The 27,710-nt window shown below is 38.3% G+C and overlaps 1 protein-coding gene and 1 non-coding gene across 2 annotated transcripts in view; both read left to right on the top strand.

The window, feature by feature from the left end:
- NOL4 (nucleolar protein 4) overlaps positions 1-27,710 on the top strand; it is a 691,960-nt gene that overhangs the window by 105,502 nt on the left and 558,748 nt on the right. The gene's annotated exons all lie outside the window — the stretch shown is intronic.
- TRNAH-GUG (transfer RNA histidin (anticodon GUG)) lies at positions 14,658-14,730 on the top strand. Its single transcript has one exon. It is a non-coding gene; the product is annotated as a tRNA-His (tRNA).

Raw genomic sequence — 27,710 nt, 5'->3', positions numbered from 1 at the left:
TACTATCAGTACACTGTATCTTAATTGTTTACTTATTTGTTTATCCTACTGGCTTTGAAGTAGGAAGTCTTCCCTTTCAATTTCCCCCCAATCTAGGAATAATTCACATTCCCTACCTTGTGCCCTATCCTCTGGTCTATTTAGAAATCTATTATAGCATCCATAGTAGATTGTGGTAGTTAACTTATTTACAAGTTTCAAGATTTGGTTGCTAGATCATAAGCCAGTTGATGATTCTGACCGCTGTTTATTGACCTTATGTTTCTAGCACTTGACATTTTTGTCAACATTTGTTGAATGTTAGAATCCACAAATTGCCTGCTTCTTTAGTTTCATCACCCCAACTTGTCTTAACAAGCTACACTAAAGTAGCTCCCTACACATGTTTTATACCTGCATTCCTGTAACATAACTCCAATCCTTGCTTCTTGGGCACACAGACTACTACTTTTTCATACTCTGTAATAACTCTGTGCTTCTTGCTTGCCTCATCACTAATTCACTGTTTCATCATATTATTCATTCAGCTCAAAGCATCAATTGCCTACTACCAGACATGGAACAGAAGCTCACCTGAATGGGCTTTTCTGCATTGATCTCTGCTGTGGGTATCTCCAATACTGAAAGTCTTAGAGAATCTGTACATTTGGGCAGCATTTATGAAATCTGAAATAAATACACAGCTACATCCACCTGGAACAACCACAAGCTATTCTGTGTATAACTATATCATTTTCCTTGTATCTCTAATAGTAGTGAAGATTAGGACTAAATTAAAAAACATCTAAAGGTAATATAAGAGCCACAGTGTATCTTTGATTAAAAAAATTGAATGTAGAAAATAATCATTGCATTTCATCATATCAAAGTTAATTATAAAGTCAAAGGTAGCATTGACTATAAGATTATGTCTAAGGGACATGAATGGATAATTTTTTTCTTCAGTGAGACTTGCTCATTTTTGTTCCTTCAATATTTATTATCTGCTGCATCCCAGATGTTGTTTTAGCAATCAAGCATTTTTCTTGCCCTCCTGGAGTTCACAGTATGGATGGCTAAACATACTATGTATAAAACTCATTATATACAATGCAATAATGGCCACAATATTTATTCATGCATTCATTCAAAATATATTGTTTGAACCTGTAGTATGTGCCAAATCCTGTCATGATTTTAATGAATTATGATTTTTCTACTTAGAAGTTATGTGGGCTTTAAATATTTGATTAGTCATCCCTGTTAAATCTCTTCATTCTTTTTTATTAATAGCTTCAAAAATAATTAAAAGTTCACTGAAATGGTGAAGTCTTAGTAAATAATAATGAGTTTAAAAGATGGGTTATATTTCATTAAGAGAAATTAGCTCTTCATCCATTTTGTAAGGGGGAAAATGGTCACACTGAAGAATTTTAATTCTGCTGTCTAAAAGGGGACCACAATAGCATTGTCCTTGAGTCCTAGAAAAAGAAAACTATTTTAAGTGGATCCTTTGAAATGTTAAAAAAAAAAAAGTGGTTTACTTGTTTAAATGAGGTATTATTGCAGTGGACTTCAGAAGAGTTAGCTAGTCTGACATTAGGAGAAATGTTTAAATTGCATAATTTTCCAATAAAGATTATAATTTGCCATGCTCTCAGCATGAAAGTATTTGAGTGGCACAAACAAAATTGAGGATGATTTCAAGTCAGGTGAAGATTGTGCATGGGTATGGCTATGAACTGTTATTTCTTATAGAACAAAATAAAAAAGGAGCTTAGTATCTTTTTGATGTATATACTTACTTCCTGCATCAAAAGAGTGTTCTGGTAGGAAAATAATGGCTATTTTTGCTTCTAGTAACAAAGGACAGCTTTCAAGTAGAGAAATGAAAATTGGCTTGATAACTCAGAATCAAGAAGAATTACCTTTGCCTAAAATATCCAAAGGCTCAGAATTGGAAGCCTAGAAGCTTCTGCTAGCATTGTCTGGTGAAGCTAGAGGCATCTGAGCCTTAAAGCTGGGGAGACATCTAATGGTATTTCTCACTGCAGACCAAGAAAAAAGGAGCAAGTCAAACATCATGTGCAGTATTTGTTTTTGATTAAATAAGTTATTGGAAAATGGAAACTTCTCTCAAGTTTGAAGTCATAAGATTTGTGAGAGTACCATATTCAGGAATATGATTTCCTAGACAAGTAAGAAAATAGACCATTACTTCTATTGTGTGTTAGTCACTTAGTCTTGTCCTACTCTTTGCAACACCATGGACTATAGCCTGCCAGGCTCCTCTGTCCATGGGATTTCTCAGGCAAGAATACTGGAGTGGGTGGCCTTGCCTTCCTCCAGCGGATCTTCCCAGCCCAGAGATTGAACTCGCGTCTCCTGCATTGCAGGCAGATTCTTTACCATCTGAGCCACCAGGGAAACATTAAGCATTTTGACCTACTTGATTTCAGAAACCAAAGAATAGAGTTGCTTTTTAATTCTTTTGGATTTATGAATAATATTATATTAATTTCTGCCTTCTTAGCTGCTTCAGTTTCATTACCTCTGGGTATATTAACTGAAAAGATTAAAAACATAAATTATCATAACTAATAAAATGATTCCACAGGCAGTGTAAGAGAAAAACTATATTTTTTTAGGGATGTGGTTTATACTGACCATGCTAATTACTACTCTGTCCAAAATTACATTTTCCTTTGGTGGGTGTTTATTTTGTAGCATAAGGAAAATAGAAACAAGTCTTTGTCCTAACCCACTATTTAATTATTCATAGCCATCGTAATAGCTTTTATATTTTTCTTTTTCCAGTTATGTGAATCAGGATTTAAATAGATTATATTTGGGGGATTGGTTGACATTTCTCTCTAGACTCTCCTGTAGTCTGGATTGTGTAGATTATGTCCTTGTAGAATTGTTTTAACATATTACTCTGTATTGTGAATTTCCTATAAATTAAAGGTAGCTCCAGAGGTTTGATCAGATTCTGGTTGAATTGCCTTGGCAAGACAGTGAATTCTCCCATCAAGAATTACTAATGTCTGGCTGTTTCTCTTTTGGTGATGTCAGTGATCATTAATACTTACTGCTTAAGTCCAATTGGGGGCTTAGAAAATGGTGACATTGCAGAAATATTGAACTATCATTTCTTCTTATCTTTTTTACTTGGAATACTTTTATACAAATTTATTCTTGCCCTCTTTTATTTGGTTTTGCCCAGTGGTAAAGTTCCGTAGCATGCACGGAATAAATGTGTAGTGTGTTCCTTTTACCTTTCAGTGTTCAAGGTAATGAATTGATTTTTCATCATTCTCCAAAGGTAACCGGTTAGGGTTTTGTTTTTGTTTTAACCCCCTTATGAACTCATGAACTTAATCATACTTGATTTCTCCATTCACAGTAACTATCATTTTTAAAGCTAAACATAGCCCATATTTAGCCAGTTTGCACCTCCTTAAGCTGAACCCTAAGTTCTATTGACATGACTTTAGTATCTGTTAATAGCTTCCTTGCTAACTGATACTGGCAAGATGGTTCAGATTTATATTTTGCCTACTGCAAATCTGGAATTAGCATGTCTCTAAGGGTGTGTTTTCTTTTAGTGAGGGATGTACTTGGAGACCACAATCTGGGTGCTAAAGGTGCTCATTGCTATTGGGTTCATCATTGTTTTCAACTGTTTTAAGTAATAAAGTGAAGAAATACATATACACACAAAACTATATATACAAGTGTAGATAGATATTAATATGAACAAGTATGTATATGTAATCATGAATTCTATTGATACATTTAATTCAATATCAGGATTACTGTGTTTTTTATTTTTTAATTTTTATTTTATTTTTGCCTAATGTCTTCTATATGCACCTCTTTTGTTCCTCTCCCCCAACAAGAATTAAGAATTCTGGTTCATAATCACATCATGAATATAACTAGAATATCACATAATTACTCAATTAGTTTATTCCACAATCCATATATAACTGTTCCAGGGTAACAATATAGCCTGCCAACTACCAACACTTCTGCCAGCAGTATGATTAATGGAGAGAGTTTAATATCCTGGCTTTTTTTTTTTTTTTAACATTTTTTTATCCTTAAATTATATCTCAATAGGCAGTGAAATTACTGTGAGCAGTTTCCATCTGATTATGCCACAAACAGGATAAACATTTAATTTAAAGGAATTTTCTTTTCTGTTTTTAAGGACTTAAAATTTTTACATTTTATTTTCTAAGGGCTAAATTTAAGTTTTACAGTTTTTTTTTCAGGGGAGGAGCAAGTTAAAGAAAGAAAGCAGGGGAAAGAAAAATCTAGGTTCAGAGAAATCCAATAAATCATCCAAGTCAAACAGCTAGAATTTAAACCTCCATTTCTGGAGAAGTTCAATGTTTTAAGACCATATTACCATAATGACTTTGAATAAATTTCATGTTAGTCTAAGTAAACTATCAAATTATAATCAGTAAGTTATTTTCTGATTTTGAGTATAGCTTTAGCTGACTGTTTAAAGGAAAATTAATTTTTGCTTTCAGTCTAGTGACAAAATCTTTTTGTAAAATTATACAGATTTTATATATTATTTTAATTTTGCATTTATAGCAGACATGTTTGTAAGCATATGTCTTTACCGTCAGTCTCTTTATCTGTAAAGAGGTACCAGTCTTCATTCGTATACTTATTTAGCAACTATTTATTGCATTCATACTGTTCTAGGTAACATGCTAATTATTGATGTGTTGTGCTTCATCTCTCAGTTGTGTCAACTCTTTGCACCCCCTTGGACTGCAGCCTGCCAGGCTCCTCTGCTCGTGGGGATTCTCCAGGCAAGAATATTGGAGTGGGTTGCCATGCCCTCCTCCAGGGAATCTTCCTAACCCAGGTATCGAACCCAGGTCTTCCCATATTGCAGGCAGATTCTTTACCACCTGAGCCGAGAATAATAAATAAGGTGTCCTCTACTTTCAAGGAGATTGCACTCTAGAGCTGCAAACAAGCAGTTCAGTGGGGATTAATATATAACAACAGCACTTAGTAATTATATATAACAACACCACTTTGGTGGTGTTCAGTCCCCCAGTTGTGTCCACCTCTTTGCGACCCCGTGGTCTGAGGCACGCCAGCCCTCACCGACCCTCTCCACATCCCGAAGTTTGCCCAAGTCCGTGCCCATTGCGTTGGTGACGCCATCCAGCCAGCTCATCCTCTGATGCCCTCTTCTCCTTCTGCCTTCACTCTTTCCCAGTTTCAGGGACTTTTCCAATGAGTTAGCTGTTCACATCAGATGACCAGATTACTGGAGTTTCAGCTTCAGCATCAGTCCTTCCAATGAGTATTCAGGTTTTATTTCCCTAAAGATGGACTAGTTTGATCTCCTTGCTGTCCAGGGGACTCTCAGGAGTCTTCTCCATCACCACAGTTTGAAGGCATTGATTCTTTGGCAGAGTGCCAAAGAACTGATATACACAACACTATATATAAAACAAATAACAAGGACCTACTCATAGCATCTGGAATTATATTCAATATCTTATAATAACCTATAGTGGAAAATAATTTTTAAAATAACTATATATATATAACGGAGTCACTTTGCTATATACCTGAAATTACCACAAAATTGTAAATTAATTACATGTCAATTTTAGAAAATGGTTAAAATTAAGGAAAATTCACTAGGTTGAAGGATGAGAAGAATGAGATATTTTCTGTGTAAAAATGTATAGAGGGTTAATATTGTAAAATATCATCTAATGTACATTTCTGTCTCTGTGATTTCTTTCCCCCTGAAGCCTTTCTAACATTATAAATCAGATTTTGAAATAATAAAAAACTCCATATATTAATGCTCTTAAAAGTAATGTTAAAAATGGGCTTTCCTAACTTATTAGAATTAAAATTAAATTATTGTAAAGAAAAGTATTACTGTCCTACTTTATTTTTTAAAGAGGTAGACAGAAAAAAGCAGGATTTGTTCATAAAGCACAAAATAAGGTTTTGAAAATATTTATTTAATTTCATCGTTTCTGACAAAGCTGAACAAACTACTGTGATAAAATTTATAATACTATATCATTCATGGTGTCATTATATAAGAAAGACACATTTGTTTTACTGTCTTTTTTATATCCTGTTCATTTTCTATCACTGCAATAGTTCTTATTGAAAGTCTAAAATCATAATTATTTGTTGCCATGAATATCTGTTCAGTTCAGTCACTCAGTAGTGCCCCACTCTTTGCGACCCCATGGATTGCTGTTCGCCAGGCCTCCATGTCCATCACCAACTCCCGGAGTTTACTCAAACTCATGTCCATTGAGTCAGTGATGCCATCCAACCATTTCATCCTCTGTCAGCCCCTTCTCCTCCTGCCTTCAGTCTTTCCCAGCATCAAGGCCTTTTCTACTGAGTCAGCTCTTTGCATAAGGTGGTCAAAGTATTGGAATTTCAGCTTCAGCATCAGTCCTTCCAATGAATATTCAAGACTGATTTCCTTTAGGATGGATTGCAGGATCTTCTTGCAGTCCAAGGGACTCTCAAGAGTCTTCTCCAACACCACAGTTCAAAAGCATCAATTTTTTGGTGCTCAGCTTTCTTTATAGTCCAACTCTCACATCCATACATGACTACTGGAAAAACCATAGCTTTTACTAGACAGACCTTTGTTGGCAAAGTAATGTCTCTGCTCTTTAACATGCTATCTAGATTGGTCATAGCTTTTCTTCCAAGGAGCAAGTGTCTTTTAATTTCATTGCTGCAGTCACCATCTGCGGTGACTTTGGAGCCCAAAAAAATAAAGTCTGTCACTGTTTCCATTGTTTCCCCATCTATTTGCCATGAAGTGATGCAACCAATGCCATGATCTTAGTTTTCTGAGTGTTGAGCTTTAAGCCAGGTTCTTCACTCTCCTCTTTCACTTTCATCAAGAGGCTCTTTAGTTCCTCTTCGATTTCTACCATAAGAGTAGTGTCAGCTGCATATTGGAAGTTATTGGTATTTCTCCCAGCAGTCTTGATTCCAGCTTGTGCTTCATCCAGCCTGGCATTTCACATGATGTACTCTGCATATAAGTTAAATAAGCAGGGTGACAGTATACAGCCTTGTCGTAATTCTTTCCCGATTTTAAACATGTCCGTTGCTTCATGTCCAGTTCTAACTGTTGCTTCTTGACCTGCATACAGATTTCTCAGGAGACAGGTAAGGTGGTCTGGTATTCCCATCTCTTAAATAATTTTCCTCTGTTTGCTGTGATCCACACAGTCAAAGGCTTTAGCATAGTCAATGAAGCAGAAGTAGATGCTTTTTCTGGAACTCTCTTGCTTTTTCGATGATCCAACAGATATTGGCAGTTTGATCTCTGGTTCCTCTGCCTTTTCTAAATCCTGCTTGAACATCTGGAAATTCTCAGTTCATGTACTATTGAAGCCTGGCTTGGAGCATTTTGAGCATTGGAGTAATTTTGAGCATTACTTTACTAGCATGTGAGATGTGTGCAACTGTGCGGTAGTTTGAGCATTCTTTGGCATTGCCTTTCTTTGGGATTGGAATGAAAACTGACCTTTTCCAGTCCTGGGGCCATTGCTGAGTTTTCCAAATTTGCTGGCATACTGAGTGCAGCACTTTCACAGCAACATCTTTTAGGATTTGAAAATATCTCTGACTCAATGGACATGAGTTTGAGTAAACTCCTGGAGTTGGTGTTGGACAGGGAGCCCTGGCGTGCTGCAGTCCATGGGGTCGCAAATAGTCTGACACGACTGAACGACTGAACTGAACTGATAGCTCAACTGGAATTCCATCACCTCCACTAGCTTTGTTTATAGTGATGCTACCTAAAGTCCACTTGACTTCTCATTCCAGGATGTCTGTATCTAGGTGAGTGATCATACCATCATGATTATCTGGGTGGTGAAGATCTTTTTTGTATAGTTCTTCTGTGTATTCTTGCCACCTCTTCTTAATATCTTCTGCTTCTGTTAGGTCCATACCATTTCTGTCCTTTATTATGTCCATCTTTGTGTGAAATGTTCCCTTGGTATCTTTAATTTTCTCGAAGAGATCTCTAGTCTTTCCCCTTCTAATGTTTTCCTCTATTTCTTTGCACTGATCACTGAGGAAGGCTTTCTTGTCTCTCCTTGCTATTCTTTGGAACTCTGCATTCAAATGGATGTGTCTTTCCTTTTCTCCTTTGCCTTTCACTTTTCTTTTCACAGCTATTGGTAAGGCCTCCTCAGACTACCATTTTGCCTTTTTGCATTTCTTTTCCTTGGGGATGGTCTTGAGCCTTAAGTATGTGACTGTCAAAATGAACCTGTCTCAGTAAATGACTCAATCCAGGTAAGTAACATTTGTTCATATGCTTGTGCATGCCTGCATAGTCAATTGCTTCAGTATATCCAACGCTATGCAACTCTATGGACTCTAAGCCTACCAGGCTCCTCAGTCCTTTGGATTCACCAGGCAGAAATATTGAAGTAGGTTTCCATGCCTTCCTCCAGGGGATCTTTCCAACCCAGGGACTGGACCCACTTCTCCTGAGTCTCCTGCATTGCAGGCAAATTCTATACCCACTGGAATCTTAAAATCTTATAGAATGTAAAATGGATTCTAACATATTTTGCGTTGGACATTTTGAATTACTGTAAATATATGTAGTCTTTAAAAAAGACTTTAGAATTATTACCCAATAAGGAGAGGACAAGAATCCAAGAAGAATGAAGAACCAGTGTTTTTGACTTTCATTATGTATTTTTTTGATAAGGCCATAGCAGGCAGTATCTTAAAAGCAACTCTGAATGGAAAGAGGCAAGCACTTGAGAAGAAAAAGTGCTTTGGAATGTTAAGGACTTTTCTTTGCATGTCAAGTATAAAGTCTGGCTGAATCAGGGCATTGCGTTCCATATCTGAAATCTCAGAAAAGAGAATAATGTGTAACAAAAAAAACATAGTTTTCCACTATTCAGGGAGCACATTCTGAATTGGGGTGAGATCTGAAGAACACTGCTAAGGATAGAAAGAACATTTTAGATCAGTGTAAGAGCTCTGATACCATTCTTTGGCCTCTTAGAGGGGGAAGCTTATAGAAAGAGGGTCAATAGCAGTTCTAGGTAGATTTGGAGATGAGAATTCTGGTGAGAGGCAATATTGCAACCTGACCTCATTCTAGCAGAATAGAGGTGGTAAGATGGCAAGATGAAGTACCTCCTCAAGTCTTTGATTCCTGTGGGGCATAATAGAGAGCAACAAATTTCACTGGAGACTTCCCTGGTAGTCCAGTGGCTAAGACTGTGCTCTCAATGCAAGGGACCCAGGTTCCGTCCCTGGTCAGGGAACTAGATCCCACATGCCATATACTAAAAGATTCCACACGCCAAAATGAAGGTGGAAGATCCTGCATGCTGCAACAAAGACCTGGTGCTGACTAATGAATACATATATATTTTTTTAATTCCACTGGGCCAATGCAGGGTGCAGAAGATAGTTGAAGACAGCTGAGAATTAATAGCCACTCTTCCTCTTGGGGTTTCTCCTAACTGAACCCAGAGAAGTAGTAATAGGATATGAGATATGAACTGAATCAGTAGGAAAGACCATTAAGTGCTCATTTCCAACTCAGTGACCACCCATACTTTGTGCAGAGAAAACAAAAGTTCTTAGAATAGTTAGGGTTATCAGTAGAGCAAGCCGAGGGCAACCACAGAGATGAGGCAGGACAATCTTCCCATCTCCAGGTGAGCCATAGCGGAGCTCACTGGGACCCAGTGTCCCTCTCTAAATAGGAGGAGGGCGTATATCACTATGCTGACAAGAGAAACACGGTGATTGAGAATTCTAGAAGTATGCTTAAGCCTGAAGTCTCCTTCCCAAGGCTCATTCCTTAAAAGTATGTACTTTCCAGGGTCCTGACCCTACCCTTTGTCTCCTTACTTATGAACTCCTCCTGGGTCATCACATTTAGGCCCATCCTGCACGCTCATCCTTTGTGCACTAATGATACCCAAATCTCCCTCTCTAGACTAGAGAGATTTTCAGTTCAGACCCATGTATGAACTTGACCTGTCCAAAAGGAAACTCATCTTTGCCTCTAAGCCTCTAAGTTTCTCATTTCAGTGAGGACCCTCCTTATACGGATGTGCCCAGACTGCTTGCTTTATACCCTCGCTCACTGCATCATCCATCAATCAATCACTACCCTTAACAAACTCAAATGTCCCACTCTTGCCCACCCCTCTTTGCCCCTACCTCAGTTCAGGCCAGATCTAAGGTCTCATCCATGTATTAAACGGTCCAGTTATAATCCAAAACAATCCTGTTTTAAGCCTTGCTTTTACTCAGTATGCCTTAAACCAAAATCAAAGTGATATTTTGCAAATTTAATTCTGATTGAATTGCTTGTGACTTAACCTCTCTTCATTTTCAACAACTCCAATTGCTCTCAAGAGAAACTTTTAAGCTCTTTGGCTTGATAAGTCTGTGTGTGTTATGATCCCAAGTAACTTTTCATTCTTATTTTCCTATTCACCACCTTATACTGTGAGCCCCCAGTGTATGGACTGTCTTTTGTATTTCAGAATCCCTTGGCTTTCTGCACATGCTATTTCAGTCACCTGAAGGATTCCCTAATCACCTTTCCCCACACGGACAAATAAGTGCCACAGTTTCCCATCTCCATCTTGGTGTTTCACATGAATGATTTTGCTGTTTTGTTTGTTTGCAGTCTGTACTTCCTCATCTGAACACATCAATCTGAATAACCATCTTTGGGACAGAATCTGGGACTTATGTGTATTTATATATATATAACTACATATATTAATAATATATGAATATATATATATATATATTTATATAGTTTTCCTAAGTGATAGAAGAAAAGGGAAAAGGTTTAGCCCTTGTCTTGGTTAATGGCACCATAAATCATCCTGAAAGCAAATCAGAAGCTAAGGTCTCCTCTTCCTTTCACACTTTATATTGAGATCATCATGACACTTTATTAGTTCTCCATATAGGTGTGGCTGATACCTGACATACATTTACACATAATCCAATATTAGTTAGGTAAATATCACTCCAGAGTGGGTGGATATTTTATTTCATTGATGAAGATAATAAACCTGGGAAAAGGAGAAGGTGTTTTTCTACATTGCCTTGGGTCTTTATTTAAATCATCTTTTTATAAGCTGTAGAGAAAAATCAGTGTTCTTCAGTGGGTTGCTTAATCTTTAAACCTGAATTTTCTTTACATGGTTGACCCTCAGTAACTTTGGTTCTTCAATGTTATCACCACCGTATGAAAAATAATTATGTCAGGGGATGTGCTATGTTGTATAGTCATTCAGTTATTTCCAACTCTTTGCAACCCTATGGACTGTAGCCCGCTAGGCTCCTCTGTCCATGGGGATTCTCCAGGCAAGAATATTGGAGTGGGTTGCCATGCCCTCCTCCAGGGGATCTTCCCAACCCAGGGATTAAACCCAGGTCTCCCACATTGCAGGCGGATTCTACACCATGTGAGCCACCAGGGGAGCCCATGTCAGGTGATAGCTGATAACCAAACATTCCCTTTTGATTCTACTGTAATTGTTCTAGCTCAGACCTTCACCATCACAGCACTGGCCATCTAACAGTTCCCTTTGTTTCTAGTTTTGTTCTTCAAACTACCTAAGTGGAAATCCAACATTATTGCTATACTCTTTAAAACTTTCCTGTTTCACTGGCTCTTCATCACCTATTGTCCACATTCATGCTGTCAAGAAAGGAAAACCCTCATTATTTCTCTTGCTTCTCTTGTGTCTCACTACTTCCTCCAGACTTTCTGCTCAAGTCTCATAAAGGAAGACATGGCACACTTTCTCTAAAGAACCAGATAGTAAATATTTTAGGCTCTGTGGACAAAAGGGCTTTGTCCCAACTATTCAGCTCTGTAGCACAAAAGCAGCCACTGACAATACACAAAGGAACTGGCATGGATGTGTTCCCATAAAACTTCATTTATGGACACTGAAATTTTAATTTCGTGTAATTTTCATCTGCTCTTATTATTCTTTTGATTTTTCCCCCAGCATTTAAAATTTTAAAGCACATTCTTAGCTTACAGGCTGTATGAAAACAGGTGGCAGATTTGGCCTGTGGACTATACTTTGCCCACCCTTGCACTAAGCCACTCTAAGAGCATTGAAAATACCATGAGATTTCAGGCACAGGTTTTCCTTGCCTAACACGGCCCTATTGTTTAGACAGGAAAACTTTAACCTAAGTGGAGGTCAAGGAGAAGCTAAGCTTCCTCGGGGTCTTGTGTGCGGTGTTCCCTAATCCTTATATCCCAAAATGGAGACAGGTTGATTACCTCTTTCATATTCTTTAAATATCTTGTAGATATTTCTCCTGTATAGTTCTTGTCATGCTTTAGTGCAGCTATTTGTGTGTCTCCACCACTCACTGAGAGTAATAGGTTATGTTTTATCTATTTTCTTTTTTTTTTAAATCTATTTTCAAATTTCTGGCTCCTTGGCATATAAGGCCACTTAACAGTTTTGTTTTATGGGGTCATCAGGGAAAAGGACAGCTGGAGACTAAGTCCTATTTTGTAGATAATCATCTCATGAGCAGGAAAATTTCAGTATGTGCCGTGAGAAGTGTTGGGATGAGGATAGAAAATAATCCAAATGAGAGTTAAAATTAGTGCCTGGGTGAGTGGTATCTAACGTAAAGTTGACTAGAATGTACATTAAAATGCATTCTTTTTAAATGGAAAAATGCTTTGGAAGTTAAAAGCAGAAGTTCTCTTCAGTTGTGCAAAATTAAACAAGATGTGTCTCTTTCTGCCTCACCTTTTCTTGCATTTTATAGTTCATCAAAAACACATCAGTTTTTGAAACTTTTTTAGGTAACAGAAATAATAAAGTACATCTAACCTCTTTAGTCTAGAGTTAAATTTTCATATTATCAAGTTAGAAAAGTCATTTCTCTTGTGATGTATTATTTTAAATGAAATTGATAAGGAAGATAAAGGTGGAGAGACTTTCATGTAACTTTTCATCGAGATATTTCTCAACATATAATTTGTAATATAATATATGTAATTATGTATGGAATTTTGCAGCCTGTCAGGCAGATTGTCAAAAACTTTATAAAAATATATATTCTCAAGGTAGATATCTGTTATTATACCAACAAGCAGAGGGCCATGAGTAAATGAGCACCAGCCCAATGAAATTATTTATAAGTAAAACATCTGAAAGATTTTTTACTTCTTCACAACATGTGTCTAATGTGACTCAAACTTCTTCCTTATTTATAGTTTTTCACTTCTCCCCCCCAATTTTAGTGGAAGGAATGGAATTTTCAAAAATAAAATAGATTGGGCCTTCCCTAGCTGTCCAGTGGTTAAGACTCCATGCTTCCACTGCAGGGGACATGGGTTCGATTCCCACATACCTGTGATGTGACCAAAAAGTAAAACAAACAAACAAAAAAATGGTCTTTGACTGAGGGTAGACACTGAGGTCACTGGGACCTTATTTTGTATTGAATGTATTAGACTAATGTTGCCTCACCTAGAGAACTAACTTACAAAATGTCTTCCTCTCCCTAATTTATGAGTTTTTGAGGACAATAATTGGGTCTTTTAAAACCCTTTCTCCTCTGTGCCAAATATCGAACATGGTAGACTGGAATCTCCTTATAAAAGATAGGTCAGTAGCAAGTTGGTGTGGAGGTGAGGGTTTATGGGGCTTCCCAGGTGGCGCTAGTGGTAAAGAAGCTGCCTGCCAATGCAGGAGACACGAGAGATGCTGGTTTGATCCCTGGGTCAGGAAGATCCCCTGGAGGAGGGCCTGGCAGCCCACTCTAGTACTCTTTCTTGGAAACATCCCAAGGACTGTGGGACCTGGAGGGCTATCGTCCATAGGGTTGCAAAGAGAGCTGTATATAACTGAGCACTCAAGCATGGACACGCGACCTTGTACATAATAGGGGCTCAATGGTTATTTGTTGAATAATTGATGGATTGGGGAAATTAAAATGTTACTTTTTTTTCTAGAAGATAACAGTTAAGTATTGTACAAAATTTCCCTGATCCTTTTGTCAGTCTTCTCTCTAGTATAGGGAATTTATGATAAGTTCAGCTCATGCTCTTTATCAAAAAGGTTGAGGCATTTGTTTGGAAGCATGGTATTATTCTGCAACTCAGGGAAACTAGGCATCCAGTCCCCTGAAGCTCTGACTGTTAATGTCAGCCACAGACATGACTTCAATTTTACTGGCAGGTTTACATTTGAGGGACCACTAAACGTGCATACTTATTCTGCTCAAATCCCGTAGATTATTTCAGCCTTTGGGGAAGTGAGGTTTTTGCAACTTTGCTAAGATGTCCATGCCCATCATCAGGTGCCGGAGCTACACTTGTACTTTTCTTTTTTTCTTTTTAATATTTACTTTTATAGATTTATCTATTTGGCTGTGGGGCTTCCCTGATAGCTCAGTTGGTAAAGAATCCACCTGCAATGCAAGAGACCATGGTTCAGTTCCTGGGTTGGGAAGATCCACTGGAGAAGGGAAAAAGCTACCCACTCCAGTATTTTGGCCTGGAGAACTCCATGGACTGTATAGTACATGAGGTCACAAAGAGTCGAACAGGACTGAGCAACTTTCACTTTCATTTTGGGGCTTCCCTGATAGCTCAGTTGGTAAAGAATTTGCCTGTGGTGCAGGAGACCCTGGTTCGATTCCAGGGTCAGGAAGATCTGCTGGCGAAGGGATAGGCTACCCACTCCAGTATTCTTGGCCTTCCCTTGTGGCTCAGCTGGTAAAGAATCTGCCTGCAATGCAGGAGATCTGGGTTCAATTTGGCTGCACCAGGTATTAGCTGTGGCACACAGGATCTTCAATCTTTGTTATAGCATGCAGGACCTTTGCTTGCAACATATGAACTTTTAGTTGCAGCAAATGGGATCTAGTTCCCTGACCAGGGATCAAACCCAGACCCACTGCATTGAGAGTGTGTAGTCTTAGCCACTGAACCCCAGGGAAGCCCTTCACTTGTTAATAATGCTTGGAAACTCTGACATTTTCAGAATCCAGTGCAACACGGTTGGCATTATTCCATAACCGAAAGTCTTGTTAAAGAAATCCAGAAACGGGACTTCCCTGGCAGTCTAGTGGCTAAGACTCCACCTTCCAATGCGGGGAGCACAAGTCTGATCCCTGGTCAAGAAACTAAGATCCCACATGCTGCATGCTGCAGCCAATAAATAAATAAAAAAAATAAATTAAAAAAAAAAGAAATGCAGAAACATAATTTGAAATATTAAGAGAAATACCAGTGCTATTAATTTTTCTTTATTATTCTGTAATAGAGTTCCCAAGCTCATTGAGTTTATTAAGAAAGTGACCACCCTCATATGAATATTAAGGAAATGTGATTCATTATTTTATGGGGAAGAGATGAGCAGGACAAGAATTGAAGACAGGTGTCTCTGAAAAACTTACTATCAAGGAAGCCCATAGATTTTTCTCCCTAATGTAAAAACCAAATGAAACTCTGAATATAACCTGTAATAAAAGACAGTAGTAGGATTATTGGTATTTTTTTTTAAAGAATGTATTGGAGTAGAGTTGATTGATAATGTTGTGTTAGTTTCAGGCATACACTAATGTGAATCAGTTATACGTATCTCTACTCTTTTCCCAATATAGTCATTACGTAGTTTTGAATAGAGTTCCCTGTGCCATATAGTTGGTTCTTACTAGTTATCTATTTGGTATATAGCAGTGTGTACATGTCAATCCCCATCTCCCAACTTACCCCTCCTCCCCTCCTTTTCCCCTCTGGTAACCATAAGTTTGTTTTCTGTGTCTGTGACTCTATTTCTGTTTCATAAATAAGTTCATTTGTACCATTGCTTTGACATTCACATAAAAGTGATACAATATAATGTTTGTCTTTGTCTAACTTCACTCAGAATCACAGTCTCTAGGTCCAGTCATGTTACTGCAAATGGCATTATTCTTTTTTATGGCTGAGTAATATTCCATTGTATATATGTACTGTATCTTCTTTATCCACTTGTACGGGCATTTAGGTTACTTCCATGTCTTGGCTATTATAAACAGTGCTTTAGTGAACATTGGGGTGTGTGTATCTTTTCAAATTATGGTTTTCTCCAGAAATATGCCCAGGAGTGAAATTGCTGGATCATATGGTAGTTCTATTTTTAGTTTCTTAAGTAACTTCCATACTGTTCTCCATAATTGTACCTATTTGCATTCCTACCAGCAGTGTAGGAGGATTCCCTTTTCTCCAGACCCCCTCCAGTATTTACTGTTCGTACATTTTCTAATGATGGCCATATTGACTGATGTGAGGTGATAACTCATTGTATTTTTATTTGCATTTGTATTTTGATTTGCATTTCTCTAATTAGTGATGTTGAGCATTTTTTCATGTGCTTTTTGGCCATCTGTATGATTTCTTTGGAAAAATGTCTATTTAAATCTTCCACCCATTTTTTTTCTATTGGGTTGATCTTTTTTTTTAATTGATCTGCTTGAGCTGTTTGTATGTTTTGGAGATTAATCCCTTGTCTGTTGATTAATTTGCAAATATTTTCTTCGATTCTATAGGTTGTCTTTTTGTGTTGTTTACAGCTTCCTTTGCTGTGTAAAAGTTTTAAAGTTTGATTAGGTTCCATTTGTTTCTTTTTGTTTTTATTTTAATTACTCTAGGAGGTGAATCAAAAAAGACAGTGCTGTGATTTATGTCAGAGGGTGATGTGCCTATGTTTTCCTCTTAGAGTTTTATAGTATCTGGCCTTACATTAGGTCTTTAATCTACTTTGACTTTATTTTTGTGTATGGTGTTAGAGAGTATTCTAACTTCATTCTTTTACATGAAGCTGTCCCATTTTCACAGGACCACTTATTGAAGAGACTATCTCTTTTTCAATGTATATTCTTACCTCCTTTGTCATAGATTAGTTGACCATAGGTAGATGGGTTTATCTCCAGACTTTCTGTCTTGCTCCATTGGTCCGTATTTCTGTTTTAGTGCCAGTACTTAATGGTAATTTTAAAAAGAACATTTTGCCATGAAAAACTTGCTTTTCCATTCTTGAGAGGCTTAGTGTTCATTTAAAAAGAATGTTGGCTACAAAAACTTGCTTTCTCAATTATCATAATGGATTTACAAATATAAAGATCATGAACACCTAGTCCACTCTTTAGAGAAAAAATAAATCACCATGATAAATAGGAAACTGTCATTTTCTTTTTGGTAGTTAGTATCTTAGTCATGAAGCATTTTTTTTTTGTCTTGTGTGAAATCTTTCATAAACCTAAATGGATGTTTTGTGATGGAGATAGTTTTTGAAACTGTCATTAACTTTGAAACAAGATGATAACAATTTATGTTCTGTCTGCCTTCAGATAGGTTAATTTTTATTAATGCAGAGACAAAACTACTCAAAAAAATCAGCAGAAAAATATTTTATAGCCAGATGAAGTTGTTATTTTGTGTTGCATAAAAGACAAACTCAGATAAGGAAAAAGAAATCTTGTGTTTTGGTTGTTTTTTCTTTTGGACAGATTGATTTCTGGTTAGGGAAATATATCTGCCACATTTAGGTACTTTTGCTTGAGTTTCATGCAACTAATTTCCATAAAAATAAAAATTTCACTCATATAATGGGAGAAACAGAGAGATACACGCAATAAATGTCATTCCCTTAATTTTTCAGTGTTATTTATTTTGGAATGGAGAATACAAAATACAGGAAACACCTAAAAATACTGTATAAATCATAAAGTAATTTCTACAGCTTGCATGAATCCCTTGAATGTGTATTTCTTTTAGTATATAAAAAGATCATTTGGAAAATCAAGATAAGTGTTTGCTAAACAAATTATAGAATCAATCACCTAGTAATAATAAACATTTCATATTTATATAGTGCTTTACAAGTTACAATGTACTTCCATATATGTCATCATTGTTTTAAGCAATATCTTTCCTTTAAAAATAAACATTTATATCAAAAGTTATCCAGGTACCACAGGTGAAAGAAATTGAAAAGAGAAAAGCCAATGAAAGATGACGAATGTATTAACCAGAAGATTGATGTTTTAAAAACCAACCTGGAGGATTTCAAAGCACAGATGGTCAATGATATCCATATCAGTTACAGGGGAGAAGTCAAGTAAGACTCAGACTCATCCATTAGATTTGACAATTGGAGAGAAAATAGGGGGAGTGGTTAGAGAGAAATTGTGGGCAAAGGAGGATTTAGTATGAGGGAAGGGAGTTTTCAGCACCAGGTCCACTCAAATGCAAATTCTCTTTCATATTCCTAAACTAACAGTGAAAAGTGAAAGTGAAGTCGCTCAGTCATGTCCAACTCTTCGCGACCCCATGGACTGCAGCCCACCAGGCTCCTCCGTCCATGGGATTTTCCAGGCAAGAGTACTGGAGTGGGGTTTCATTGCCTTCTCCGAAAGGGCAGCACACTTGGGGTTTAATGCTGTCCCATAGCTGTCTTGATTTTCTTAACTCTTTCAACTTACGTTTTATGAATGATGTCTGATCAGACCGTGAAAGAGCACAGGGCCCCATCTCCTCACACCTCCCTCCCCCAGGAGAGGTTCTCTGCCACTTGCTTCCCAAGCCCCTGCTTCTCCAGGCCCACTTAGCTTCTGCCTCTCTGCTGCCACCCCACCACCCCACAAGGGTTGTGTCCCTGCCCCTGGAAGGAGCCTGAACATGGGCACAGGAAGGGTCAGGGGTGGAGAGGTTCGTCCTGCCACCCCTTGGGGCTGGGAATGGTGACAGCCGGCACATCCAGGCTGACAGCATCATGGGGTGTTGGGTGGATGGCCAGCCAGAGGCCATCTGTCAGCGGAGACCAGCATGCAGTCCACCTGGGACCCAGGTACTTACTGCTCTCGGCGTGAGGTTTAATGATCACTGGGTTTGCATGTGTTAATCCCATCCTCCTGGTTTGTCCCCCCTGTTTTCTGTGTTTGTGGATCACTACTGGGAAAGATTGAGAGCAGGAAGAGAAGGGGGAGACAGGATGAGCTGGTTGGATGGCATCACTGACTAAATGGACATGAGTCTGAACAAATTCCAAGAGATAGTGAAGGACAGGGAAGCCTGGCATGCTGCAGTCCATGGGATCACAGTGTAGGACATGACTTAATGATTGAACAACATCTGTATATAAAGTGGATGAACAGCAAGGACTACTATAGAGCATAGTCATGAACTACTATTGAACTATACTCGGTAGTTTGTAATAACCTATAAGGAAAAACAATCTGGAAAACAACATATAATACTAAATTGCTGTGCTGTACATCTGAAACTAACAAGACATTGTAAATCAAGTATGTTTCAATTTAAAAAAATCATTGGGCTTCATCTATTTGTGTGGCTTGTGGTGACAGGCCTGTGCGAAGGGGAGATGACAGGCTAGCCTGTCCCAGGCCATACTCCTCTCTGGGCTGCAGTGTGTGGATTGAGGGTGATGCAAGGGGATCCTGGCAGCCTGAGGCTGGGCAGAATGCAGATACCTGACATGGTAAGACAGGACCCCTGGGTGCCTCTGAGGGTCTTCATGTCAAGGCTCTGTGACTGGAGGGAGCCTCTCTTCCTCCCAACAAATTCCCTGATTCTGGCATGGATTTGTCTCTCTGGGCCAGCTCAAGGCACCCTCTGGGGATGAGCCACAGAATACAAATTTTATCATTTTGGTGATGTTACATACAAGGTAAATACTGTGCCATTTGTGCTTAAAACTAGCATGACACAATATAAATATGAATGGTAAAATTTATGCTAAAATTTAGTATTTTAATTTGATGCTATTTAGAATGACATCAAATAACAAAGACAAAACAGCATGCAAGTTGAGAGAAGGAGAAAGAGAGGACAGAAGACAGTAAAACTGTCTTACATGTACCTTTAAGAGCACTTTTCTCTACTTTTTGAACATAAGGCTATATTTTCACCTTGCTCTGGCAGCTACAGATTTTGTAGCTAGCTTTGTGTGTGTATGTTCAGCAGAAAAGGTAGGAGAAAGAAGACACTTGGGAAAACCATATGCTTGATGTGAAATTTGATTTGAATTAATCAGTACCATTACCTCTGTTTGAATGAGAGGGTTTTACTGAGCTTCTTGCTTAAATTATTCAAGTATGTCTGATTGCTGGAGACTGGTTCATACCCTGAGCCCTAGCTGCAAGGGAAGTGGGCATTTCACTTTCCGTTTCTATATTACTGGGTACTTTCTGTTTCCTACCATGAAGTTGGGGATTGTCCAAACCTAGGAGGTGGTTCAGACGCTGTAGGAAAAAATGTAAGCACCTCACTCATCACTCATATCCCTTGAACCTTACCCTGTCACTATGCTCTGACTGACCGTGACATCCAGTTGCCACTGTCTTGTGTTGTTATTGTTTAGGGGCTAAGTTGTGTCTGACTTTTTACAACCTCATAGGCTGAAGCCTGCCAGGCTCCTCTGTCCATGGGATTTCCCAGGCAAGCACACTGGAATGGGTTGCCATATCCATCTCCGGGGGATCTTCCCGTCCCAGGGACTGAACCTGCATCTCCTGCAGGTGGATTCTTTACCACTGAGCCGTGAGGGAAGCCCCGCCACTGTCTTTGTTTGAAGCCATTTCCAAAGCCAGTAAAAAAGGTTCTGCTCATTTCACAGGGCTGGCTGGAAGTGCTGAGGGGAATTGGGTGTCTTGGGGGAAGAGATCTCAGCCAGTGACTGATTGGAGCTCCGTCCATCTTCCCTCTGTGCTTAGGAGGTGACAATGAAAAGTGGTGTTAGCATTCAGTTGCTGAGTCATGTCTGACCCTTTGCAACCCCGTGAACTTCAGCATGCCAGGCTTCCCTGTCTTTTACTGTCTCCCAGAGTTGGCTTAAGCTCATGTTCATTGAGTTGGAGAGGTGTATTTGATACCATTGCCTAGAATTTCCAAGTGGGATTATGCTCTCATGTCTCACTGTAGGAGATGGCTTTATAACATCGCATTTGTTGACTGCCTTCCTTTCTCTGATCCAACTCTCCTCCCCTAGTCATGTTTCCTTTACTTCATATATAATCACCTTGCCCTTGAATCACTTCCTAAAGGTCAGCATCTAAAGGACTCAAACTAACAGGCAGTAGACAGCAGAAAGAGTAACAGATGTCTAGCTTTCCTCGTGACATAAGCTTGTGCTTCTCTGCTTCCATAATGACTATCTGGGCACATTTCTGTAATAATACTTACCTCTCTGTAATGTGAAATTTCTCTAACTGTCCCCTGGTTAGACTCACAAGATCTAGGACCATGTACCTGTGACTGTGTATCCCTGGAATTCATTGCAGAGGCTACATGTAATGGTGCTCCATCGCTATATACCAGTACACAGGTGAACAAACTCATAAATGGTTATGTGTTTATCCCAACATAACAGCTCATGAAATATTTACATTCAAATGTTCACTCTATTATTGCTATCTGAAATCCTGATTGAAATGATTGTGGTTATCTTTATATTTTTCAATGTGCCCAATTTTATTTTTGGCTTGGTTGCTGTGTAGATATAGGCATGTGATCCCATTAATCTGTGCATGTGAGGGTGTGCAAAGAACAATGCCTTATTGTGGCTTTATTTTTCCCTTGAAAATTACAGAGAAATGTCTCCCAAATCTGTCTTCAACCTGGCAAACAACATTAAGCAGACCCAAAATGGGTGGCAAACCTAGTTTCTCATCCCTAATGCCTGAAGATTTTTGAGAAATCCAGGAGAATGGGGGAGAAATCTAGGATGATTCTGATAAGAATGAGTATGTCTTATCAGAGACTCAGCCCATACTGTTCTATCCCATGAATTTGGTTCTAGCATTTTCCACAGAGGTGTCCTTTAGCATTTTTCTTACTGCATTTTTGTGTTGAATTTAAAGTCAGTGAAATATGCGAGCTCAGGGCTTCTCAAATCTGAGGATCTCTGTTTCCTAGAGAATAGATTTGGCTCACCAGAGCTAATACCACCCACATTCTAGAACCCGACCAGAACATGGGCTCCAAGCCAACTTCTTTGCCTCCCTTTCACCTTCCATGAAGAACAGCTTTGAAAGTTTGTCAGTGTGGAGGTCAAATCTCCTTTCTTTATCTTTTCGCTATTAATGTCACAATTATTCTTTTCCTTCTCTTTCTTAAAACAATGAACCGGAAATCATACAGATGGCAGAATGTGTTAAAGGCTTTGAGCAAGTGTGTGTTAATAGCAGAGGAAGCAGCAATAAGTTTTCCAGGCACTTCCATACAGAAAAATTTGCTAAAGCAATGAAAGAAAAATATGCTTTTCAGTGTTCCAAGTTAGAGATTGTTGCTACTTTGAATAATGGAACATGAAAATGTGAATGGATAGATGGGGCAATAAAATCTCTAGGATAATCAACCCTGTTTTTTTTTTCAAGTTACTGGCAAGATTTTTTTTATTAAACTTTTTATTGTGTATTGTGTATTTTATTGAGTATAACTGATTATACTGCAGCCATGAAATTAAAAGACACTTGCTCATTGGAAGGAAAATTCTGACAAACCTAGACAGCATGTTAAAAAGCAGAGACGTTACTTTGCTGACAAAGATCCATATAGTCAAAGCTATGGTTTTTCCAGTAGTCATGTACAGATATGAGAGTTGGACCATAAAGAAGGCTGAGCATCAGAGAATTGATGCTTTCAAATTGTGGTGCTGGAGAAGACTCTTGAGAGTCTCTTGGACTGCAAGGAGATCAAACTAGTCAATCCTAAAGGAAATCAACACTGAATATTCAATGGAAGGACTGATGCTGAAACTCCAATACTTTGTCCATCTGATGTGAAGAGTGGATTCAGTGGAAAACACCCTGATGCTGGAAAAGATTGAGGGCAAGAGGGGAAGGGGCAGACAGAGGATGAGATGGTTAGATAGCATCACTGACTCGATGGACATGAATTTGAGCAAGCTTCAGGAGATAGTGGAGGACAGAAGAGCTGGGCATGCTGCAGTCTGTGGGGTTGCAAAGAGTTGAACACAACTTAGGGACTGAGCAGCGACAAATGGATGATGAACAATGTTGTGAGTTTCAGGGGGACAGCAAAGGGACTCAGCCATAGATATACACGTATCCTTTCGCCCCTAAACTGCCCTCCCATCCAGGCTGCCACATAATATTGAGCAAAGTTCCCTGTGCTATACAGGAGGTCCTTAATTTGTTATCCATTTAAAATATAAGTGAATAAACGATGAGCTGAAACTTCAGTTCTGAAGTAATTTTGGAATTTCCTATTCTGATTTCCTAAAAGAATGTTCTTTGGAAGGGCTGATGTTGAAGCTGAAACTCCAATATTTTGGCCACCTGATACAAATAACTGACTCACTGGAAAAGTCTCTGAATCTGGGAAAGATTGAAGGCAGGAGGAGAAGGGGATGACAGAGGAGGAGAAGGGGATGACAGAGGACGAGATGGTTGGATGGCATCACCGACTCAATGGACATGAGTTTGAGTAAGCTTTGGCAATTGGTGATGGACAGGGAGGCCTGGTGTGCTGCAGTCCATGGGGTTGCAAAGAGTCAGACACGACTGAGTGACTGAACTGAACTGATTCTGATTTAATTTGAACTTAGACATATGCTGTTAGCATATTTTTTGACCATTTTCAGTGAATTTTTGATAATACTTTTATTTCAAAATCATTAAGTTCCCCAAATGTTTTAATATTATATTAGTTTCCCTTGACTATTGTAATAAATTACCAAAAACTTAGTGGCTTAAAAACAATACAATTTTATTTTATTGTCTTAAAATCCTACAGGTCAGAAATCTGGTATGGGCTCCATTGGTCTTAAGTTAGGGTGTCAGCAAGGTTTTATTCCTTCTTGAGCCTGGAGAGGAAGATCCATTTTTTTTCCCCTAGTTTCTTGAGGCTATCAGCATTCCTTGAACTCATGGCCTCTATCCTCCACCTCCCAAGTCAGCAAAGATAGGTTGAGTTTCCACATTAAATCACTCTGATTCTTATACTGTTCCCACTGTATTTCTTTCTCAGAGACCCTTCTGATTACATTGGGCTGACCTGGTGATAATCCAAAATATAGTTCCTAGCTCATGGTCAGCTGATTAGCAACCCTAAATCCATCTACAACCTCAATCTTCCCTTGCCATAAGCATAACATATTCACAGATTCCAGGGATTGTGATGTGGACATCATTGCACACTCTTATTTTGCCTACTATAAGATGATTTTTTAAAAGCACATAAAACTAGCCAAAGAACATAAATCACAACTGAGAATGATACAATAAAGAAATAATTGATAGGGACATAGAATGGTACAGATGGAGTAGAAATATTGGAGTGGGTTACTATTTCTTTTTCAGGGATCTTCCTGAACTAGGGATCAACTGGGTATCCTGCTTTGGCAGGTGGATTATTTACCACTGAGTTATCTGAGACACCTGTGTTTAAACATAGTTATTGCTTAAATAGAACTGTCTGTTGCTTATACCTAATTCTCCTATGAAATAATGAGGCTGAGGTCTTGTGTGTTCTAGAAAATCTTCCTTTTGATGTGAACCTAATTTTTCTTTATGCCTCTCTCATCTTACTACAGCATGATGAACCCCAGTTTATATTCTATTGAATGATTTGCTCAGTACAATGTTCCACTTGGTAAACATTTCCATGACAACAGGTATATTCAACTATAATACAAGAAAAATGTCTCAGTGCTGATCAACATATAGTATACATCCATGCCATACCAGAAGATCAAAGAATACCAGTCCTAAGACCTCTGTCATTAAATACAAACATAGATATATGTGCTGTGTGCATTTGATCTGTAACATAATTCGTAACATGTGTAGGGAAAAAAAAAACAGAATAAATTCATAACAGAAAGTCAACTACTCCTGATAATAGTTAATATTCCTGTTCAACTTACTTTCTGTCCGATATGCCTGGCCCTTTTCTAAGTGCCTTCATGTGAGTACTAGTGTACTGCGTGCTAACTCGCTTCAGTCGTGTCCAAGTCTTTGTGACACTATAGACTGTAGCCTGCCAGGCTCCTCTGTCCATGGGATTCTCTGGGCAAGAATGCCAGAGTGGGATGCCATACTCTCTTCCAGGGGATCTTCCTGACCCAGGGATCGAAGCCATGCCTCTTAGTCTCCTGCATTGACGGGTGAATTCTTTACCACGGAAGATACCTATGTACTTTAACTGATTTAATCTGTATGATGAGTGGCTTCTGTTTCTATTTCCATTTTTCAAATGAAGGCATTGAGAGGCTGATTGACCTCCCCAAGGTCAACTAATAAGTAGCTAATGTGTGATAATTTGGGATTTGAATCTACTTCGTCTGGCTTCAACTCTGGGCTTTTACCATATAGTATTGCTTCTAAGAAAAAAAACAAAAAAATGCATCCTCACATTCCTCAAAAAGAAGACAGTGTATCAGGCTTTTTATGAAACTTATTGCTTTGCATAACTTGGTCTATTGGATATTTTTACCGGTGAAATGTTGAGGAGAAAAATGATACCTTAATCATTGAAGGAGATGTTATATTCTTCTAGAAATCCCCTTTGCTAGAATGTGCTCCTCTTTTCTTCTTCCCCTCTTCATTGGTTAACTCTTTCTAATGCAGATCATACAAGGAGTGTTATTATTATTTATTATTTTTCATTGAAGTTTATTTGTAATATTATGTTAATTTTAGGTGTACAATATAGTGATTCAATATTTTTATAGATCATACTCTCTTTAGAGTTATTACCAAATAATCACCATATTTTCCTGAATTGTATATGATTTCTTTGTTGCTTATCTATTTTGTACATAGTGGTTTATATCCCTTTTTAATCCCATACCTCTATCTTGCTTCTTCCCTCTTTTCTCGTCCCTGCCCCATAACACTATTTTGCTGTATATGTTTGTTTGTTTTACTTTTAGACTCCACATATAAGTGTTAACATAAAGTGTCTTTCTTTGAATTATTTCACTTAGCATAATACTCTCTAGGTCCATGCCCATTGTGGCAAATGGCAGGATGTTGTTCTTTTTTATGGCTGAGTAATATTCCATTGTGTACTGCATCTTCTTTATTCAGTCATCTGTTGATGGACATTTAGGTTGCTTCCATATCTTGACTGTTTTATATAGTGCTGCTATGAACATTTGGTTTTATAAATCTTTTCTATTTAGTGTTTTCCTTTTTATTCAGATATATGTTCAGAATTGAAATTTTTGGATCATGTAGCAGTCGTGTTTTTAGTTTTTTAAAGAACCTTGATATTAGTAGCAGCACGAATTTATTAATGCATTCCCGCCAACAGTGTACAAGTATTCCATTTTCTCCATATCCTTTCCAACATCTGTTATTTGCGGTCTTTTTTATGATAGCCTTTCTGACAAGTGTGACAATATTTTATTTCTGAAACTTTACATTTATTAAATTTCCCCAAACATAATTTCTACATAGATACAGGATGAAGTAGTGTTGATCACACTACTATTCACTGTTCCTTGCACATACCCTCAAGTCCCATGCATCTCACTTACTTGCTTAGCTAAATCAAAGTCCACCTAAATCCAATACTTTGCCTCCACCATGCCTTCACCTGAAGCACCAATGCTGAGCAGAAACACAACCATGGCAACTGGTGATATCTTATTTATGATTCCTGACTGTAAATGGGAATTCCTGACTGTAAGTGCCTAACTCTTTCTGGCAATTATACCATAGTCCATCATCCCTTCACTCACATTCTTCTAAAAGACTATTTCTCCTCTCTATTTGAAGAATGAACACCGTCTCACTTTTCCCCAGTTTGACTGATGTGTTGGTTCTTATTTTGCTGAAGGAAAATTCCCTCAAGGTCACATGACCACCTCTGTCCACCTACATGTGTCTGTGCTTGTAACTCTCTGCCTTCCCTCCTGCTACACCAGAAAAGTATCTTACTCTTCCACTAGATCGTGAAAATTCAAGCTGAGTCCTCCAGCGAGTCTTCCTTTTCCCCAAAAAAACTTCAGTTATTTCCCCTTCTACTGAAGCATCATCCTTCCAGTCTTTGCTCAAACATCACTTTCCATTTGAGGACTTTTCCCACAATTTCATGTCCAATTGCATACCAGACTTCCTATTCCCCTTTTCTACTTTATTTACCTTTATTGTAATTATCACTATCTAACAGACTGTATAGTTTACTGATTTGATTATTGTCTGCTTGTCCCCTCCCCACCACTTCCAAATTAAGTTCCTCAGGATGGGGATATTTTATGTTTTACTCACTGCTGTATACTAGTATCTAGAACAATATGGAGCAGAAGAAGTGTTCAATATGTACTTGGTGCATGAATGGCTGAAGGAAGGCAATGATACTTTGTATAATTTACAAGCTGTTTTCATAGTCATTCTCTCATTAATCACAACCACTCGGTCCCTGGTGGCTCCATGGTCAAGGCTCCACCTGCCAATGCAGGAGACGTGGGTTTGATCCCTGGGTGGGGAAGATCCCCTGAAGAAGGAAATGGTAACCCACTCTAATATTCTTGCTTGGGAAATCCCCTGGACAAAGGAACCTGGTGGCTTATAGTCTATGGGGTCCTGAAGAGTTGGACATGACTTAGTGACTCAAACAACAACAATTCAGTAAATATAAAATGACTGATGTCATTAGT

The sequence above is a fragment of the Odocoileus virginianus genome, chromosome 22 (genome assembly GCF_023699985.2).
Source record: "Odocoileus virginianus isolate 20LAN1187 ecotype Illinois chromosome 22, Ovbor_1.2, whole genome shotgun sequence".
NCBI lineage: Eukaryota > Metazoa > Chordata > Mammalia > Artiodactyla > Cervidae > Odocoileus > Odocoileus virginianus.
This window is presented reverse-complemented; position numbering and strand designations above follow the sequence as displayed.